Below are 21,588 nucleotides of genomic sequence, written 5' to 3'. Positions count from 1 at the left end.
ACAGGCATTGACCATATGAATATGGAGGTCTTAACAGAGCCCTTTTTTCGATTTGACACATTAATTATTAATGGGGGGGGGGGGGGGGGAAATATCTCACAACGGGTAAGGGCTAGTTGAACAAATTGATGGAATCAATCAATGACACATCCTTCAAAATCAGTTCAAACAGCTTATACTGTATATATAGAATAGAGGTTGTTAAAATACATTCATGTACATATAAACATATAGTAGAATACAGGTTGTTAAAATACATTCATATACAATAAACATAAATACAGGTTGTTAAAATACATTCATATACATATAAATATATAGTAGATAGAATACAGGTTGTTAAAATTAATTAATATACACACTATAATACAGCTTATTAGTTATTTAAACTCTTAAACCCTCTAGACTTACTAAACTGGACCTGAGTTGTCTCTGTGCTAGTTGTCTCTGTACTTGGACCGCTTCTTTTCTGTCTACACCAAATGTTGCCAAACATAGTCATCCGACCTACAGCTTGTAGATCTGCTATTTTTGTGCATATGACATCATCATCATACCCAGAAGTTATGCGGGAACGCCTGTAGGCTAATTATTTTCTTGCTTTAAAAAAAGAGAAAAAAACTTAATATAATATAACCTTACAGGTCTGTAACTCTGAGTGTAACACAATACACATGGAACCAAATGGACCCTTACACAAAACTGTAACTGAACTATGACCTTCAGGAATTAAACCATTACAAATAATCAATGGATTCTATTGGACCTTAAAGTCCTCAAAGTTATTTCAACAGCTTCACTGAGTGGCTGTAATCTGAATCCATGTGGAACTGTTTGAAGAGCGGATGACATTTAAATACACACAATTAATTAATTGCCAATCACACCGATAACAGTAATCACTGCCTTAAATAAAAGCCATCTAATTATTCACCAGCAAAACACAGACTGTGCCACACAGAATGACCACAGTTAATATAAAATAATAGTACTGGTACCTCAAATTGCCATTGCTGTAATTTAATATAGGGTTTTTAAGGAATGTATTATATTGTGTAAAATTATATAACTAAAATCATATACCTGGGATTAGAGGTAGTGGCAAACTTTGTGTTTATGTTGTGGTGACAAATGTTGTGTCTCTCTCTCTCAACCGTGGATGTTTATTATTTTAATGTTATGTCCGATGTTTGTCCTGCAGAGGGCGACATACTCACACATTTGTTGTGACATTCCTCGATCCCATTCAGACAAGAAGCAATCTGAGAACCCATCGTCAAAAAATAAAGGAAAAACAGCTCCCTCTTTTCCTGTGAATGTGAAGTCAACAGTCTGTCTCGAGAGACTAGAAGTAGCAATTAGTTCATTCAAAGTGAGCAGAAGACTCAATGCAGTCAGAGGACATTCATTTATCTGGTTTTTACACTGACACACTGGCCCCACCTAGATAAATCATTAGAGCAGGGGTTTTCAACTGGTTTTGATCCAGGGACCACCATTCTGACTAGCAGCAGCCTGGGGACCACCACTGTGGTCGGGTGGGTTCATCGTAGATCTACGATGGACCCACCCGACACAATAGTGGTGGGGCATTCATGCACCATGGGTTAAGATTTCACTATCACAGGCTACATTCATGAGCTGGACAAAAAAAACTATGTTTCAAAGTATTTTATTATCAAAAGTTTTACTAAAGTGTCTTTTACTTGTACTAAGCAGGACTCAAAATAAGTCTCAAAATAATAATCCATTTCAGTTAATCACCCAAACACTGAAGACACATTTGACACTTGGTGCATTTGACAGTCACAGTAGGTTTGTGTGTGTGTGTGCGTGGGGGGGGGGGGGGGGGGGCACGCACACACACACACACACACACACACACACACACACACACACACACACACACACACACACACACACACACACACACACACACACACACACACACACACACACATCTTATTCTATTTTAATAATCTTCTCTTTATTTTAACCCAACCTACAACCTGCACTACATTTTACTAGGGCCTTATACAGTACCTTTCTAACATACAGAGGGAACTGTTCATTGTGTACCGTCACTTTAAAAGCGTAATGTATACATCATCGTACGACGGTGTCACGGACCAAAAATAGCCAATCTACAAGCTCACACTGGGGCTCCACCGGGCGCGTTGCGCCTCCGTCGTGTGCGTCAAAAAACGAACCGGTGAACCGGGGCAATTTTAATGCAGTCACGCAAGGCAACGTGGGCAGTGGAGCCACACTTCATTGATTAAAACGGGAACATTCCCTGACGGAGACGCGACGCTGATGGGCCCGGTGGAGCCCGCACCTGGTTGCATCGCGTTGTGAGCTTGTAGCTCTGCCTTTTCGGCAACGATAGACTGAGAAGTTGCACATTGAATAGTGAATACGTCACGTATTATGTGAGACTATTCAATCGATCCGCGGCAGATATTATAACTCTATGGCAGGGAGAATTGACTTTCCCAAACGTATTATTATGAATTGAATGAATAATGTATGGCAACGTCTTGCATGCATGCGTTGGGTGGAAGAGCAGGATGGTTGTTCACTTGTTCCGCTGGCAGCTGATGACTCCGTCAGCTTTTCTTTTGGTTTATTTGACACCTTGATCACTTGACTTTTTGAAATGTTAGATTCGACTTAAGTTATTATTATTATTTACAAACAAGTAAAAAGAGTGCATATAAGTTTTATATTATATATTAGAAAGGTAAAAAAAAAGTAAAGAAAAAAAAGGCAAAAATATAACTTTTCTGAATGCCTGGCTGCGGACCACCAGCAGTACCTCCGCGGACCACCAGGGGGCCGCGGACCACCGGTTGAAAACCCCTGCATTAGAGCATGCCCTGGGCTACATCTGTGCCAAATGTGGTGCTTCTAAGACTGATTACCGCAAAAATATGACTAAAGTCTCGGACTATATTATCTGAAATAGTGTCCATGTGATGATAGTCATTAAAGCTAATTATGCCGATTAGGAAAATTGCTCAACACAATATGCAAGTTAACATCCGGCAGTTTCTACATGCTGGGGCACATACTAAACATTTATAACATCAGTTTCTACATGCTGGGGCACATACTAAACATTTATAACATCAGTTTCTGTATACATGCTGGGGACCCATACTAAACATTTATAACATCAGTTTCTACATGCTGGGGCACATACTAAACATTTATAACATCAGTTTCTACATGCTGGGGACCCATACTCAACATTTATAACATCAGTTTCTATATGCTGGGGAACATACTAAACATTTATAACATCAGTTTCTACATGCTGGGGACCCATACTAAACATTTATAACATCAGTTTCTACATGCTGGGGACCCATACTCAACATTTATAACATCAGTTTCTATATGCTGGGGCACATACTAAACATTTATAACATCAGTTTCTACATGCTGGGGACCCATACTCAACATTTATAACATCAGTTTCTATATGCTGGGGCACATACTAAACATTTGTAACATAAAACGTTGGTGTACTCAACATGTCCGGGTTCACATTCTGGCTACTATAGATATGTATGGCTTTTGAAATTACGTCATAAGACAGTTTGTTTAGGGCACTAATGACGACGTGAAAAAGAAAAAAACATACCTGTGTTAACCCATTTTGGGCAGGAACCACATTTGGTGTTAGCATTATGTTATGCTTTAGCTATTGAAAAATAGCAGACCTACAAGCTCATACGAGCTTGTAGGTCTGCTATTTTAGAAAAATAGTGAAAATGTGGCACAAATCTTTGAATATATATTTCAGAGCGAACATCTTTTATTACAATATTGGCTTCTGGGGGGTCCCTGGAACTACATATTTTGAGATGGGGGTCCGTGGCCCAATAGAGATAATTCTGGGGGTCCTTGACATGAAAAAGGTTGAGCACCACTGACATAGAAACATGGGTTTTTCAGAAAAATGTTAGGATTTAGAAGACATTTTTTTATCGAAAAGTCCAAATCCATATCCAAAATGTGAGGGACGCTCTTCTCATTGTACATCATCATGACGTAACCATTTGCTCAGACACGAAATGACGTTGTGTAAGACGAAAATCTACACTATAGCTGAATATATAGGAGCTCCTCAAAAATACAAAAAAATATATATTATTTATTTTTGAGGCGCGATAGCCCCTCCTATGGCCAGCTCTCCGGGTTTGTGTGAACACAAATATTGGCTTGTTGTGATTGGCTGATCACCCCACAGCGATGAATTGATTGGCTGAGTACATATATATTGACATTTGAAGCTAAAAGTGAGGGCAGGAAAGCGGGGAGGGAAAATATGGATAACATGACCCATATATTTTCTTTTAAGTGAAATTATTTATTTAAATGTTTTAATCATTTTACTGTCTAGAAATTATTAATTTGAACATGCATATTTGTAGGCCTATGTCCATTTATATTGCACCGTTTGCTTTGATTGTTTTCTAATGCCTGCTTATGTTTTCTATACTGTCTGTTTAATATTGCAATGCTGTTTGTTTTCTTTGAACCTGTACAGCACTTGACCAGCTGGCCCTGCAGGTTACACACTATAGAAATAAAATGGAGTTGAGTTGAGTATAGGCTAGGCTATGTGTGTGTCTTCTTGTAGGCTACAACAGTGGTTCTCAAAGTGGGGTCCGGGGACCCCCAGGGGTCCTTAAGGGAGTTCCAGGGGGTCCCCAGCTAAATGATACAAAATGGGGTCAATTTGGTTCCATTTCAAGTACACTCTCAAGAGTTAAATTAAATTGGATTTTACAATATAAATTGGGGGTCTCAGAGATATAAATGCCATTAAATGGGGGTCTGTAGGTAGACTAATGCATGTCAAACTGGAATTAAACAGGTTGAGAATCACTGCTAGAGCCGTACAAATCTTCTCTAATGGGGGTCCACGCATCTTCAAATGGGGGTCCGCTTGACATGACTGACTGACTGACTGTTGTTAAACAGGCGCTAGGATTTTCATTAGGCTACACTTTACTATAACTAGCCTGGCTACAACCCTAAATCGCTAGCCACACTCATTTAAAAAATCACACCGGCCCCTTTTCCACCAAAAGAACTTCGGTTCAGACTTCTGCTTTGTCTCAACCATTACTCAATGGCTCTGGCCTCAGCCACCACGGTGGATATTTTGACATTCCGTTTTTCTTTTTTTTTATGTTGCCACTACTGTTGGAGCAGCCATAAACTACACAGGTTCATCTCGATGTTCTGGGCATGATCTTTGTAATGTTAGTGTTAGTAAAAAAGCAGGTAAAGGAGTAAAGTTTGAGGCAAACTAACATCAGTCACTCTGCCGTTCACTGTAGTGGAAGAGGTGCGCCTGGTGAGGGTTTTACCCCCGCAGCTACGTCGAGTCCGCCTACAGGAAATACGTAGGCTGCGACCATGAGACCCGCTACGGAATCGGTCTATACGTTTGGATCGTTTCATGTTTGTGTGGCAGGCTGGGCGTGAGCGTTCCCACGCTGTCACGGCCCGTCCTCCGCCCACTGATTAGGGCTTGATGAGTGTCCCAGCTGGCTTTATAAGGTGACGCACGGCCGTGTTTGTCAGCTCAGCTGTCAGTCTCTCTCTGCCACACTGCTGGTGGGTGCCACTGCTACACGTTTCACGGCCAGGAGTTATTCCTCCCGCATTGAGGTGATCATCCTAAACAAAGCTGTCCCGTCGGGTGACAGCGTGTTTGGTCCACACAGTGCACGTATGTTTCTATACGTTGCTGTTACGATCGCCTGCACTTAATAGTTGACTGTGAACTTGACTGTGAGCGCTTGTTGTGTTTTAGCCTTGGAGCTAGTCACTCTTTCCTGCGTCCTGTTTGGCGTGTTGTTAAACAACACCACGCCACCTAGGTTGGTGTTCCTCCCTCTCCGCAGTATTTATATTAATTTGGTGTCTGTGATGCCATGGGAGTATAAACATGGGCTCTTGTTGCTACCGCTGCAGTGGGTACAACAACTGTGCACGTTGGCCTCATTAAAGCGGGTGAGTTTGTGTGTCTTGCTGTTCCTGCCTCAGTGACTAGTATAAGAGAAGTATTTTAATACAGCCGTTGTGCTTTCAGGGCCAGCACTACACCTGCTGCTTTGCTGACCTTAACCATTCCACACACACACTCGTACCGCAGTGTTCGAGAGGGCTCATCACACGGCCACGAGTGGTCCTATCGTTGGTCGCCTGAATCGGGGCCCTGGTTGATTGTAGCCCATATCGGGCATCATTATCTATATTCCTCCTGTATTATAACGTATTCCACTTGATCTTGGTTGATATATGTATAGATACTTAGTGCTGTATTTATGTATTATATGTGTGTGTGTGTGTGTGTGTGTGTGTGCGTTTTTATATATATTATGGTTGCATAAATATGTTTTGTGTGGTGTTTTCCAGGTACTGTCATCGCTGCGTGAAGAATGCATCTGTCCCCGTACCTTCTACAACCACCAGCAGGCTTTCCTACAGCCAGCCATACTCTGGCATTGGAGGGTGGAGCAGCAGCAGGTCATTGCGAGGGCAAAGCAGTCCGGAAAGCCTATCACTTTAGGTGGTGACATGAGAGCTGATTCACCAGGTTTGTACAAGTGATTATGACCAGATTAACAATTGAAATAGTAGTTAAAATATGCCAATATGACAATCCCACATTCGGCTATGATGCAAATTCTGTAATTTTGGAGAAATGTCACACGATATACAGTGTACAGTATACTGTGTGTGTACTGAAGTGATTCAGCAAACATCTTGCATCTTTCAGGTCATAAATGCATTCATCTAACGAATGAATAACGAATATGTCAATGGACACCTATGAAACACTGTCTTTATTTTAACTGTAGGACATTGTGCCAAGTTTGGGTCTTACTCAATGCTCAACTTGGATGACAACAGGATTATAGATCTCCAGCTGGTCCAGGTAAACTGAAAATGGAAGCTTTTTTTTTATCATTAACATACTTTTATACGAGTGTAAAAACTCAAAATCCGAATGGTATCCCTTTCTTTCTTTCTGTGTCTGTCTGTCTCTTTTTTCAGAGTAATGAGGTAGGTAGCAGTGGACGGATGGAACTACTACTATGGAGCTTCATGAAGAGCCTGAAGTTCCTGAAGGAAGCTGGTATCGAGGTTGGCGCTATTGTCACAGATCGCCATCCTTCGGTACAGAAGTACATGAGGGAGCAGCAGGAGGACATAGGTCACTACTATGACACTTGGCATGTGGCTAAAGGTACTTTTCCTTTTTAACCACCTTTTTCCATGTGGTAACTAATGTAAAAAGCAATACTTCAAATTTACATAATACTTAATAGTTTTGAATGCATATATGTCATATTACAAAAAAAAGTATAGATCTCAAAAGGAGTGCTTTTGTTGAACTACGCTGTGACTACAGTCAAAGCACACGATCGTTATATCAAGGGTTTGAGGGTATGGTATCGTTACCATATCGTTAACGGTCAGGCAGAATACTTGTACTGTATAGAGTGTCACAGTCCCGCCCCCTTTCAGAACGACGAGTGGCCCTGGAAATGATTCCCCATACATTTTCTCCATCTGCTTTTTTAACACTGCGGACAAAGCCAACTCGAGTTGTGACAAATCATGACAACAAACACAATGTTTTGGGCAGATCAAATCATTAGTAAGAAGAAAAACAAAACAAAAAGTGTTGTGCCCTGCCTTCATTTACGGGTAGTTGTTTCTGGGGAAATGGAGAATCATTTCCTGGGTCTCTCGTCGTTCTGAAAGGGGGCGGGACTGCGATGCGCTATATCTAATTGTGTACTTTTTTTGGGGAAATAAATAACTGTTCCAATGGATCCAGTGTAGTTACAAGCTGATTGAATACTATATAATTCTATACTATATAACTCACACACTTATGAAGAATCACTTTCACCTGTAAATTTACACTGTAACGCATTGTGAACTGACTCGTAGATTGGCTACTTTTGCCTGACAAATGTGTGTGCTTACTTATGCTTATTGAATTAGGGCTGGCCAAGAAAATAGATGCTCTTGGGAAACAGAAGAACTGTGGAGAGGTTCTGCTGTGGAAGAAGAGTTCAGTGAACCATGTTTATTGGTGTGCTTCTTCCTCCAAGTCTGGAGAAGAGGTAGTAGACAAGTGGAAGTCTATCACCAACCACGTCCAGAATGTGCACCATCATGACAGTGAGCTCTTTCCGGATTGTGCCCATCTACCCCTTGATGAACGAGCATGGTTGATGCCGAGTAAGCATCAGATTCTATATCAGATCTTACAATATGAATGATTAGTACGTGTGTATGTTTTTATAACTTCCATCAACATTTTCCTTCATATTATTTGTCCTGTCTGTGCTTGTGTGGTTGATTTATTACACCAAAGCTTGTGAGATGTTCTGTGACCTGATGCTGCAGAAGAGACTTCTCAAAGACATTGCGAAGCTCAGTCCTCATCATCAGACCTCCTCAATTGAAGGCTTTCATAGTCTCATTTTGAGGTTTGCTCCGAAGAATGTTCCGTTCCCATTCATGGGAATGTTGTGCAGGTCAGAGTTTAGTAAATTATTTGTTTTATTCCTTTGATAATGAAATGGAATGTATTCTGTCAAATGGTTAATGTAAAGTTCTGCTCATATTTATTGCAATAACACCATAACCCATTTAGACCTGAGGCTGATTCTAAAATAATTCTGTCAGTGGTTCTCAAACAATTTCATGTGAAGGACTCTCAAAAATATATGTAATTGGCCGCCGACCCTCATCTGAAACCATGTTGTTCCAGGGACCCCCAGAAGCAAAGATTTTAGTTAAAAACGTATATATTTAAGATTTGTGCCACATTTTTTCTAAAATAGCAGATCTACAAGCTTGTAGCACGGCACTGTGCCATGCTATGAGCTTGTAGATCTGCTATTTTTCAATAGCTAAAGTATAACATAATGCCTAAAACACCAAAAAGGATTCCCGCCCAGAATGGGTTAAATAGCATCCTCTCTGCCTGTATTATTTTATTATTAGATTATACTATCGATTATACCACTGACCTAATTCACTCCTTTATAACTATGCTTAGATTGCTCCTTGCCGCTCTCCACTACAACGGGAACGCAGACCGTGGTGTGCTGTGCAATGCAGAAGATGGAAAACCTGTGGTCAGGGTTAAATGGCCAAAGTACAAGAAGGGTGAATACTCTTTGTGCTATGAGAAGACTGCTTCCACATACAGTAAGTTACAAAATAGTACCCGTGTATAAAACATGTCAGCCTCCTTTGGCAAAGAATGGAAAAACAGCTCCTCAAATCATGATAAACAGTTTTAGGTTTTGGTTTCTGCATTGACATTACCATGTCTTTTGCACCGTATAGACTATGTGGACACCCTGCAGAGGCTGGTTCTGGAGGAGGTGGTCTTCAGTCCTGGCCCATACCAGCAGCTGAGAGACCAAGTGGAAGTCCCTGAAAACCTGTGTGCTGCTTTTGAGAGGCCCAACATACAGGAAGCTATGGCCTCCAAATGGTCTCGCTACACACAGGAGCAGTAAGCAGCACCACCCGGGCATCAGAGGGGCTTGGGACACTGGTCTCAGTACCACCCTCTCTCTCCACCTGACCATCAGAGGGGCTTTGGACACTGGTCTCAGTACCACCCTCTATCTCTCCACCTGACCATCAGAGGGGCTTGGGACACTGGTCTCAGTACCACCCTCTATCTCTCCATCTGACCATCAGAGGGGCTTTGGACACTGGTCTCAGTACGACCCTCTCTCTCTCCACCTGACCATCAGAGGGGCTTGGGACACTGGTCTCAGTACCACCCTCTCTCACCACCTGACCATCAGAGGGGCTTGGGACACTGGTCTCAGTACCACCCTCTCTCTCTCCACCTGACCATCAGAGGGGCTTGGGACACTGGTCTCAGTACCACCCTCTCTCTCTCTCTACCTGACCATCAGAGAGGGGTTCAGGAAACTGGCTTCAGTGGTGGTGAAGCATGGCCGTTCTTAGTTGGTGTAGTGATTTGTCTGGTGACTCAGATGAACAAAACTCTGGCTTGTAAGTGGCCTTTAGTCACATGAGAAGGAGCAATAACAGGTCTGTGACATTGTTAGATATCTGTGGCTGCACACCCATCCTGCTTGTATTGTGGATTGCAAATGGTCCCCGTGAATAGAAGAACAACATAATAGAAAGGACCTTGTAGGGAAATAATTTGCTGTAGTTATCAAGAATTAGAAGTATTGAATATTCCATAGACAATTCAAATACAGCAGTATGATAGAAGCCAAATGGATCAATACAAAAAAATACCAAACTAAGGTTTGATCCAATTGTGGATCAAATATTTGTAGGGTAAATTATGAATGCAAATGTCTATTGTAATAACTTGTATGAATGAACATGCATGTAAAATCACTACAAAACCTTTATCATTGTAGATGGTTTAAATGTACCCAGTCCTTTATGGTCTAGCAGTAATATGGAGCATAGCTGCACATCAAACTAGACCACAGTTTTTGCCACTGGGAGATCAGGTATCTCATTAAAATACTCATAGCAGTACATGTCTACATTTAGACCTAGACCTACATTCTCATAATCGGTTCTAGTGAGCAGAAATAATCAATAATAAGCAGACTTGGCAACCTGACTGTAGAAAGTAACAGTACAGTAAAGAACCTGGGGGTTATTATTGATTCTGAATTGAATTTTAATTCACACATTAATCATGTTACCAGGATTGCCTTTTTTCACCTTAGAAATATTGCACGAATCGGAGCCTATTTGTCCTTGGACGATGCAAAAACGCTAATCCACGCCTTTGTTTTTTCTCGGCTTGATTACTGCAATGCACTTTTTTCAGGACTGCCTAAGAAAACAACTGACACATTACAACTTGTCCAAAATGCAGAAGCCAGAGTTTTAACTAGAACTAAAATGAGAGAACATATTACTCCAGTTTTGGCATCACTGCACTGGCTTCCGGTTGTTTTTAGGATTGATTTTAAAATTATTTCTATAAATTCTATAAAGCTCTCAATGGTCTCGCACCTTCCTACCTACATGACTGCCTGCCTAAATATGTCCCAAACCGCCCCCTAAGGTCTTCCACTGCTGGCCTGCTCGCTTTGCCTAAAAAAATGGCAACTAAAAAATACGGGGGAAGCAGCTTTTTGCTTCTACGGGCCGTCGGCATGGAACAAGCTCCCACTGTACCTTCGTCAGGCAGCCTCTGTAGACATTTTTAAAGCTCAGCTCAAGACCCACTTCTACAACATTGCTTTTTATTTTTTTGTTATTCATGTCCTCACTGTATTGCATTACTGCTTGTTTTTTAATCTCGTTGACTTGCTTTTATTCTCCATTGTTCTGTAAAGCACTTTGATTTGCATTTCATGTCATGAAAGGTGCTATACAAATAAAGTTTTATTATTACATGTCTGTAAAATACAACCAACCATAACTACTGCACCAGCACTGACACATACCCAATAAGCAATTTCAACTTTGACCTTTTATACACAATTATTTTACAACTATATAGATACTGTAAAATGTGTAGGCCTACTGTATGTTATGGAGTGGAATTTTGTTTTTACAATTTTATCTCAATAGTGCCTACTGCTTATGACCCCACTGTAAGCCCCGTTTGTTTACACTATAATGCTGGAGTGAACATAAGATGATAGATGCAGTGGGATTTTGCTTGGGTATGGTTGACCTGTAAACACCATGGTTGTGCATCGTGTGGTGGCTGCTACAGGAAGTACAGGAATTTCAATGTGTAGCACATCTGTGCAATCATCTGCAGGTCTTAGTGGCAGACTGTGTTCTGTGTTCGACGCCCCACAGTAGGGTACAACAATGTCACTTACTTCCCTTGTAACTGGTATCTGATATGTGTTATATTGTAATCCATGATGCAAACAAACCGCAATGTCTAACTATCATGTACCAATTTGTTGGAGGGGTTGATTGCTGAAAAGGTGTCATAATCCCCTGAGGGATTGGCCACTAGGTGGCATGACCGTAAGTAAATAACCCATTGAGACCTGAGGACCAGATTCTACAAATGTCTTCTAAATCCCAAGTTTTCTGAAAAACCAATTTGTCAAGGAGCCCCACATATATACATATATATATATATATATATTTTTCTCCCAAATGGGTCTGGGCAATAAAACCATCTTTCACCAAATATCTTGTATTGATAGTGACTATTGCACAATAGCTTTTTTCCATGGTGTTTTGTGGAATTAAAACTACATGACCAAACCCAACCAGGAACATGTGTTACATTGTGTTGAATTAAATAACTTAAAAAATTAAGCAAGATGTAATTTCTTTCTGTACAAAACATATAGTAACTGACAACGTGTGTGGGGAGGAATTAGTTGGAATAACAAAGTGGGGAGAAAATGAGTAAAAAAAATGTGTATAATAAATAAATTCATGGCATCTGCAGTGGAGCCAGCCTGAATCCTCTGTAGGTTTCAGATGGAGAAGGGTAGGCAGCTCTTATCCTGATAACAGCACAGGATGGGACCACTTTTCTATTGCCTCTTCCAAGATAACCCCAACACCACCTGACAAAGGAGCGGTAGGCTGTGTGTCGATAACGTCTATAAAGAATCAATGACATGAATGCAAAAATGAAATACTCATGCAGATAGTGAAAAAGAGCAATGCAAGACAACGGAGATCTTGAATTTGGACAAGACATTTCATTTTGATTACATCATAGAAGTTAAATGGTTTTACAAGCACTGATGACAAGAGGAAATTGACAGCAATGGCTACAGAAATATATTTATTTACAGTATACTCACTCCTCAGTGAAATCCTCTTGGTTCTCTTGTTGACCAAACTGCTGATTATCGGCTGCAAATGTCATTTGTTGTACCCACTGATCGCACGGAGGCTCTGGTTCTGCTTCTGCACATTTTAACATAACCTGCATAACAGAGCAAAATAATATTCAGCATCAATACTGAATGATCAGCACATACATATCCCATTTTACATTGTTCTGGGTTGATTGTTTTGCCCATGCTATAGTATAATTGCCTATCTTCACCTGTATGCATTACTTTTCAAACATACAACATGTAGCAGTGATGTAAATATGTTTTAAATTAAATATAAATCATCTAAGCACATAATTTTATGTGCTTTTTTAATATTTTTGTGAACTGAAATCTAAACCTAAATCTAAATCTAAACAGTGAATTGTACCAACATAATGCATATGTATGTTGTTTACAGACTGACAGTAATCCTGCTGTATGTATTATACTAACCCTGTCATGGTCCTTGCAGCAGACTCTGTCTATGGGAGCATCCATGTCCACACAGTATAGCCACTGCATCTACACCTGAATGATAAGCAGATAAACAATTATGTGAGTTCAGTGATTTGTGTGAACGAAAACGGCTAAACACAATTGGAAGCTGATATTCCCGTATAGCTAAACATTCACTACGTTAAATTAATATAACTTTTGCCTCTTGGTTATAGTAAAAGACTAGAAAATTAGACTAGAGGACAAACCCCATGCATGAGCAGTGTTAGTGACATGTTCCTCTACGATCTACCCACGACAGCACGTTGCACAACCAATGTCCCATAGGGGACACGTGAAGTTTGATCATGTATGTCAGATATGTATTGTATACAATAGTGCCAGCAGTGCGTTCAACCAGGTAGAGCCTAATGCGTTAGCCAAGATAGCTAATCACCGAATGAATACAGCCCAATATGTAGACGAACTAGCGTTATCTAGTACTCAATGCAATACTGATATAATAGCTAATAATATTGATTATAAAAAGAACGTTACCATATAGACACATCTACATGCTGCCGCGGGTTGAGGTTCGGCTGCTGCTGCTGCTGCTCTCCCCTCGTCGTCACTGTCCTGTGCAGGAGGAAGAGGCTCAAACATATATGGCCTGACGCCACGGACGGGATGGTATTCATGTTCCCCGTCGTCTACCTCCACCTCCTGCTCGCTTGACTCTGTGCTAGCCGCGGGTGAAGCTGCACAGAGCGGTGAAGACGGTGGCGAGAAGTCCTCCACCGTGGAAATGAGGCCACTGCAGTCGCGCTCATCCACTTCCATGTTTGTTTATGTTGTCACTTGTCACACGTGTTTTGCTTCAATTGAATGAGCCGCCTTCTTTGCATATTTGTGCTTAGCCCGCCTACGTTTCGACGGTCAAATCACATTCTTCCCAGCGTTATGTCCCGCCTTACTGGCACGTTTCACTCGGAAATGCGTCACCATGCGGAAGTGGGACACACACTTACTTCCGTTTCACTACACCTTTAAAGGTATATTCAGTGATTTCACTCAAAAAACCTTAGGTTTCGTTTTTGGCTGTGGGACCCAGCCTTTCGTCCAATCAGGATAGAGAGTCAAAAACGAAACCTAAGGTTTTTTGACCCCCAGGGGTTAACTGGGGACAGGGAGGAACTCCTTATATGGTCAGCACACTCTATAGTAGGGAGGATTATCACAACAAAACAAAAAAATAAGTGATATTTGAATTAAGTGAAATCACTGAATATAGCCTACCTTTAATGATCTCATTCACGCTGCTAAATAAGGTCAAATTCTAAAGTGGATGCATACCTGTCCCAATGTGTTTTTCTTTTTTTTCTTCCGCACCCCGCCTCCCCCGCAGCAGCAGAAACCTGTTTTCCACTGTGCTGCAGGGTGAGGTCTTCTGGTTGGACCTGTCCGCTCTGCCCTCCCCCGGCACCGTCACCCAGCCAATCCCCCGGCTGCAGCAGGACTCACCTGAAAGGATTTGCATGCGGGGCCCATGCTGGTCGCTGATTGGCCAGGTGCAGGCTCTGTGCCTCAGGGCTCCCCTACCAATGCCGTGACTCATAGGGAGAGGACAAGTTGTTTCAGTACACTTCTCCCTTTTCTGTTTCAAACAGCACAGCAGCCATTGCGTTCTCTTTTTTTTTCTCCTCATCCCCCCTACCTTGCTAGTTTGGTTTCATTGCTGTGACTGAGAGGTGTGGGGCTGTCCAGTGGTCCACACACACATCTCCCCCCTCTGCTCTCTCTGGAGACACACCTTGGATTATATCCCCATTCGCCGTTGTCATCTATTTTTCTCATTCTTTTATTTTAATTTTTTTATTTTTAGATCTAACTCTGTTTTCTACTGTTATTATGGATCCTGACGCCCAAGTTCTGTGCCTTTGAGGTTAGTGCCAAGAAGATCTTTTCATTATGCTCTATATGGTTTAAGCTGCTGGATACAAGCGACTCCAACTGCTACTGGAAGTTGTCTTTAAATGAAGTTGTATATGATCCATGAGCCATGCAAACCGATAAAGCAGAAGTTACTTAGAGCAGTGTCTCTCAACCTTTTTTTTCATATCCTAAAAATCTCGGGGCACACCTAGATATATGGTGTGTGTATATACCATATATATATATATATATATATATATATATATATATATATATATATATATATATATATGAACCCAATATACTTTTAAAAACACACATGACAGCACTTGTCAAATAACTTTAAAGAGAAAGAAAAGGACAGAGACAGTGCCTCAGTTTCACCAATTTATTTTTGAAAACTCATACAAAATGTAGCACACACATGTTCAATTTGTCAATGCAAAGTAATACTTCTAAATAAAAAAAGGAGTTGTAAAAACAAGAACAAAAATCTTTTGCCACAATACAATGGTCTTAAACTTGAGCACTTTTGTACAAAGAAAATCGTAAAAAACAATTGATAAAAAGAAAAGTAAATATTTTTGACAAATTCTGTCTTAAGGTCATTACACACTGGCGAATTGGCGACGCGATATATTCGTGCGAATAATTCGCATTTAAAAAAAAACAATTGAAGTCCATGCAAGCTTCCACATCAGTGGCGAATGTGCGAATGTGCGAAAATGCGACCGTTTTCGCTTTTATTTGTTCGCTCTGGTGTCATATTTTGCAGAGATTCGCAGGCGAACTGCAACATGCAATATTTCGCATTTTCAGATCGCTTATTCGCATCGCGTCGCTAATTCGCCAGTGTGTAATGACCTTTAGTGTGAACCTTGAGCTTGTTTTCCTGAACAAAGAGTTTTTATCCTGGCTGGATGCTGGACAAACAGACACGGAGCTCTTCATTTTCAAGTCAGGCTTGAAAAGCTAAGCTCACACAGGTAGATTGTGGAAAAGGGGAGCAGCACTGCCATTGCGCTGGCTGTGATGGCTGAATATTCTTTCAAGTATCAAGAGACTTGCCTGCTTCGTTGTGTCTTTCTCCTTTTTTTCTTTCAAGCTCACGAAAAAGTGTTTGTCCTTTGTAGCGAGTTCATCATGATTGGTAATGGTATCAAGGTGGCGCTTCAGTTTACTTGGAACCATGCCGCTGTTTGCAAGCTTGAATCCACAAACTTAGCCCTGGAACATGACTCTCGTATTCATACGAGAGTCATGACGTAACTTCACCCTGGTTTTTGCGAACGCTACATTTACAAATAATTAAAATATATAAACATTCGCATTTCAAATATAAAGTACTCACAAAGTGTCCCACGGGTGTTAGTTAGTAGCAGCGCCAGCGATTAGAATTTCTGCATCCCGCGTTGTTTAATAAAAAGCATTTTTATCCGAGGTTATTTTGCCATTGGCTTTCAACTACGCGCCCCTATCGGTCGGGAGGAGGGTGGCACTCGGTGTGTTCGATATAGGTAGGCTGACCGCCCTGCCAATACAGACTAATAGGCGAGTGCGCTCCCGGTGTGCAACTGTGGATTTCCCAAACGAACCCCGTTTGAAAAAAGTAGCCGGGGAGCTCGGACAAAAATGCTTTTTATTAAACAACGCGGGACGCAGCAATTCTAATCGCTGGCGCTGCTACTAACTAACACCCGTGGGACACTTTGTGAGTACTTTATATTTGAAATCTGAATGTTTATATATACGGAAATCTTGTAAATGCAGCGAGCGCAAAAAACAGGGCAAAGTTACTGCATGACTGTCATGATAATCATCATGGCAGTCATGTTCCAGGGCTACCACAAACTATACACATCGGAATCGGGTACGTTTTATCCCCAGTAAACGTGAATCCAAACTTCATGTAATCATCACGGTACAGTCTGGCAGGGGCTTTCTTTGTAGGCGTTGCGTTAGTAGCCGCCGTTGTTGCTGCTGTTGCTGTGCCGTCGTCAGGTGGAGGTGACTCGGCGGCGCTGTGTGTGCTGCTGTCGGGTTCTGGTGGTGTCTTTCTGGAGGGAGCGAAATGTAGCGTCTTCTGGATGCATCTCTTCTTTGCTGCTGGTTCCATCTTGTAGTAGTAGCTGTAGCCTACAATGTGAATGCCATGTCTGTGCTGTGCCCCATTTATACAGTAAAGTTGCCAGGCGATTAACATTTCTATGGCCGATGGTCGTTAAGAGTCTATTGTTCCGTCGTCATGTTGTTTTCGCACGTCTATTTAGACGTGTGACAGCAACAATAGGACGCCTATCTATCGCTTTCGGGGTAGGGCTAGTGTTACTTTCGGTCAAAATCTCGAGGCACACCTGGACAAATCAAAGGCACAGTAAAGTGCCGCGGTACATAGGTTGAGAAACACTGAGTTAGAGGACCTGCAAGTCATGGTATTCCATATCACTACAGTTGACTGCATGTTTTGTTTAGATGTTTTAGTACGATTCACTTAAGTGTGATTCTATGAAATGTTTGCTACATTGTAGTTACTGTGATATTTAGTGTATGCAAATTGAACTTGTAGTGCGTAGGTTTCATCTCCATCAATATCAGTCACCTTTAATGCAATCACCTCAAGGTTTTATCTCTTGACCTATAACTAAATTAACAGAATGCATGCAAGTGAATTTTAAGAGCAAGTATACCAAATTTCCATATCACTGAGCATGTGGTGTGAAATAAAATAACATATTTGATAGGTCTTGAGTGTTGCTTTTCTCTTGTGAGTCATTGCCTTATATGGCGTGTTATAACAAGGGAGGGAACAATGTTTTGCAAGCCCCCTGACCAAGCCACGCCACATGTGCATTTCAAATGGTGTAGTAATACTTAATTATGCCAATTTTGTCTTCACATCACATCAGCTTTAGTAAAGGACAGGAAGCTATTAGTTCCTCTCCTTGCATTGGAATCAGGCAATCATTGCCTGATCCATCAAAACATCTTCAGTCATCAGTGTAGAATGTTGTTCATCTACATAGTAATCTAGTTTTCATTGTAATTCACTAGCAAGACTAAGCAATTGTGTTCTGCTGCCTCAATGTGCAATATGCTTGTATACTAGTTCACTTTCCCTCCAAGTTTGAATGTTCCATCAAAGAGTTAAAATAGTGTGGGCCCATGTGGTTGCGTTCCTGTTTCTAAAAGTTGCTCAGTGCAGCAGAGATAAAAAGCACGCTTCCTGTTTCACCAGAAATCCACTCTGCACTGACAAACTTGTGGTCCACACAAGACATTGTGCACATATCACTGAACAAACATGGTGCGTTTGAGCCTTATTGAATGCATTATAGACAGTGCAAAGAGCGCCAACCAGGCCTACCATTTACATGCCAGGTATTTTTGATTGAACGTGTCTTGATACAGTATACCTTAATGTTTAAACTAATTGACGATGATATCTTATGCCCAGAAAGTCAAGTTGAGCTTGCTTTTTCAGAGAAACGTGAATTTGGCCATGCCTTAGGATACAATACTAGGCCACTTTTAGGTTTGAAACATTTACAAAGCTTAGCAGAAATGTGTTCCTTTTCTATTCATGTGTTTCACATCAGCCCCATGTCCCAGGTAAATCCTTGTTGGTGGTGAATACTAGCTCTGTTGTGTCTGACAGGTATGAGTTTGCATTTGGCCTAACTTTCTAACCATACTGTGCGCCCACCTTGATTTGGATTGTAAATTAGGCCCTGGAGCCTCAGAGCTTTGAGCTTTGTCCATGACATCTACACCCTGGGAGCATAGGGATACAATCAAGGTAAAACAAACCTGGGAGGGATGTTCTTAGGATGCCATTTAGAAAACCCTGTCTGGGATAGAGCCTGGTCAATTTGGCTGATGTATTGGCCATTATTTGACTTTTTGTAGTATGCAGCCGATGTGTCCCGATTTTCATCCACATTACCCTTGGTGACTGTATTTTGGCCATGCCAAAAAAAAGGTACAAATAGGAGATGTACAAACTCACAACCCGTTGCATCGTGATTCGTGACCTTGTGGATTTGTTATTTTAGATGTTCTTTTCACAAATGTAGGTATATATTACTCGTATACTACAGTTATTTGTGTTTTTATATTTATGTATTTGTTTACTTACATGTTAAATTGAAACTTTTAAAGGTTTTTCAAATGATATCAATTCACGACTCTCCACAATCCGTATCAGCATATGACACTAAAATCGGTCAAGCTCCTAAAATGATTAAGGATTAAGGATTATAGTAAAATCAACAAAGGCGTGGATTTAAAGCCCTCTACATCCCCCTTGGCAAATCACTCCCAGGGTACCATGTATGTCAGGGGTTGTTTCAATGTGTCATACCGAGGACATAAAGGCTGACAAAGAAAGGGAGGCTGGGTGTCAGGCGGGCTCCTCTTTCAATACAAAGTCAACACATCTGAGTCTGTATTAGCTCATTAGGCATGGCTAAGAAGAGAGAGTTGGAGGAGGTGCAGTGGAGTTAATCAGCACATGCCTGGCATAGAATAACCACAGACATTCAGAATGCTTAATCACTGGATCAAGCATGTTCCTTGACTCTTGACTATTCATACGTGTTACGTATGGCAGTGAGATGCAACACATCTGCGTCGTTGTTTAGTTGGCTGACCAGGCTTGTCATAATTGCGTGGACAATGAACCTCCCTCCTCCACAAATGTCTGAGATCAGATCAGGGTTACATAAATCTTTTGGTCTAATAATCCTAGGGTGGACCGCGTGCCTCCCCTATTTATTTTGTCACTGGGCTGCAAGTTAAGTTTGGGGTTTTGGACACCTACTTTTTCAGACGGCCAATGGAATGAAAGCTGAACTGAATAGCCTTCCAGAACTTTCAGATTAACTCAAGATAAGATGACGACAGATGTTGCATCATTGGTTCAAGATCAGAAGCTTTAAGATTCAAAATTTAAAGGAAGTTGGAAGGAAAACCATTTGTCAATCTGAGAAACATACAATAAAACCCTCCCTCTATTGTGTAATATTTCTCAGATTGAAAAAGCTTCCCACGTTATGTTAACGCGCAAAGGTTTGGGTCTATAAATCCTGTTTTTGATGTGTTGCTTGGCGGGTGTCATATTGTTTTGGGGGTTTGGAGTGGATGTGTTGTTGTCTGTCTGTCTATGCATCTGGCTATCTATGCATTTTCTCATACAGTACATACCAATTCAAAATACCTGTAGCTTATGTTTTTGGCATCAGAAGTTGTGTAAAGATTGGAGATGCTGGTGATTGACTGGGTCGGTTCAAATGCTCCCCCCTCCTTCAACATCCATGTTTGTGAGGTTCAGGTTGTGCAAGATACTTTAACTGCAACTGCTGTGTGCATGTAATACAGGTAGGGTGGCCAGACGTCCGGTTTCACGCCGGACAGTCCGGTTTTAGACCCACCTGTCCTCCTCCCACCTCAACCTCTGGCCGGACACATAATTGTCCGTTTTTTTGTGATATACAGTGCTTGTGTCATTTACTGTCATAGTCTGTCATTTACGTCGTCTGCCTGGGTATTAAAATCTCCGCAGCGCTGCTCAGCTCTGCCTCCGCAGCGAGCCGGCCACACTGTCTTAAAAAGAGAGAGGCTAGTGGAGACGTTCAGAGTGTTGCCATGTCCGCTTAATTATAAGCGACTTTGGGCTTGTTTTATATAATAGGCTACTAAGCCTAGTCAGGCTTCTTTTGGGCTTGTTTTCATAGACATGGTTGCTTGGATCTCTTCCAAAACCTGGCAACACTGCCAGTGGGATGGTCGGTATGTTTGTTGTGCTCTCACAATCACTTTAGTATAGTTAATGCAGAGATAAACAAACCAAATATGCCGAAATGAAAAACTACATTTAATGAGCAATGGAGCAAGGAGCTCGACATCATAAAGAAAGGGAGGCTGTGTGAACATATAGGCTACTGTCATCATTCTATGTCCCACACCGATGACCATAAAACTGTATAAAAAAACCCACAAGAAAGAGATTAAACATAAAACATATCTAAACATGAAATAAAATAAATTGATTATAAAATGAATGGCCTTTGTGGTACCCTATAATTTAAAAAGGTTAATTTAATTAGCAAATATATGTTCTCTGTGGACATAATGCTGGAGATGATGGTGGTGAAAATCAGGTGCAATAGTAGTAGTAATAATATTAATATATGGGGGGGGGGGGGGATCTGGGAGGGGGGGGGGGGGGGGGTCGGGGGAGCGAGCCCCGCAAAAGTGTCCTCCTTTCTGAGGTCTTGCAGGTGGCCACCCTAAATACAGGGCGGTGCTGAAAAAACTAACGTGATTGCGAGTCAGCAAACCA

The 21,588-nt window shown here is 41.4% G+C and overlaps 1 protein-coding gene across 1 annotated transcript in view; it reads left to right on the top strand.

Moving 5' to 3' along the window:
* Positions 1-21,588, top strand: part of LOC310872607 (uncharacterized protein) — a gene marked incomplete at its 3' end in the record, with an annotated part of 236,003 nt that overhangs the window by 29,940 nt on the left and 184,475 nt on the right. The window lies entirely within an intron of this gene.

Source organism: Protomyctophum parallelum (genome assembly GCF_964188405.1).
Source record: "Protomyctophum parallelum genome assembly, chromosome: 1".
Taxonomy (NCBI): Eukaryota; Metazoa; Chordata; class Actinopteri; order Myctophiformes; family Myctophidae; genus Protomyctophum; species Protomyctophum parallelum.
Note: the sequence above shows the minus strand (reverse complement) of the source record. Positions and strands in the feature narration are given on the sequence as shown.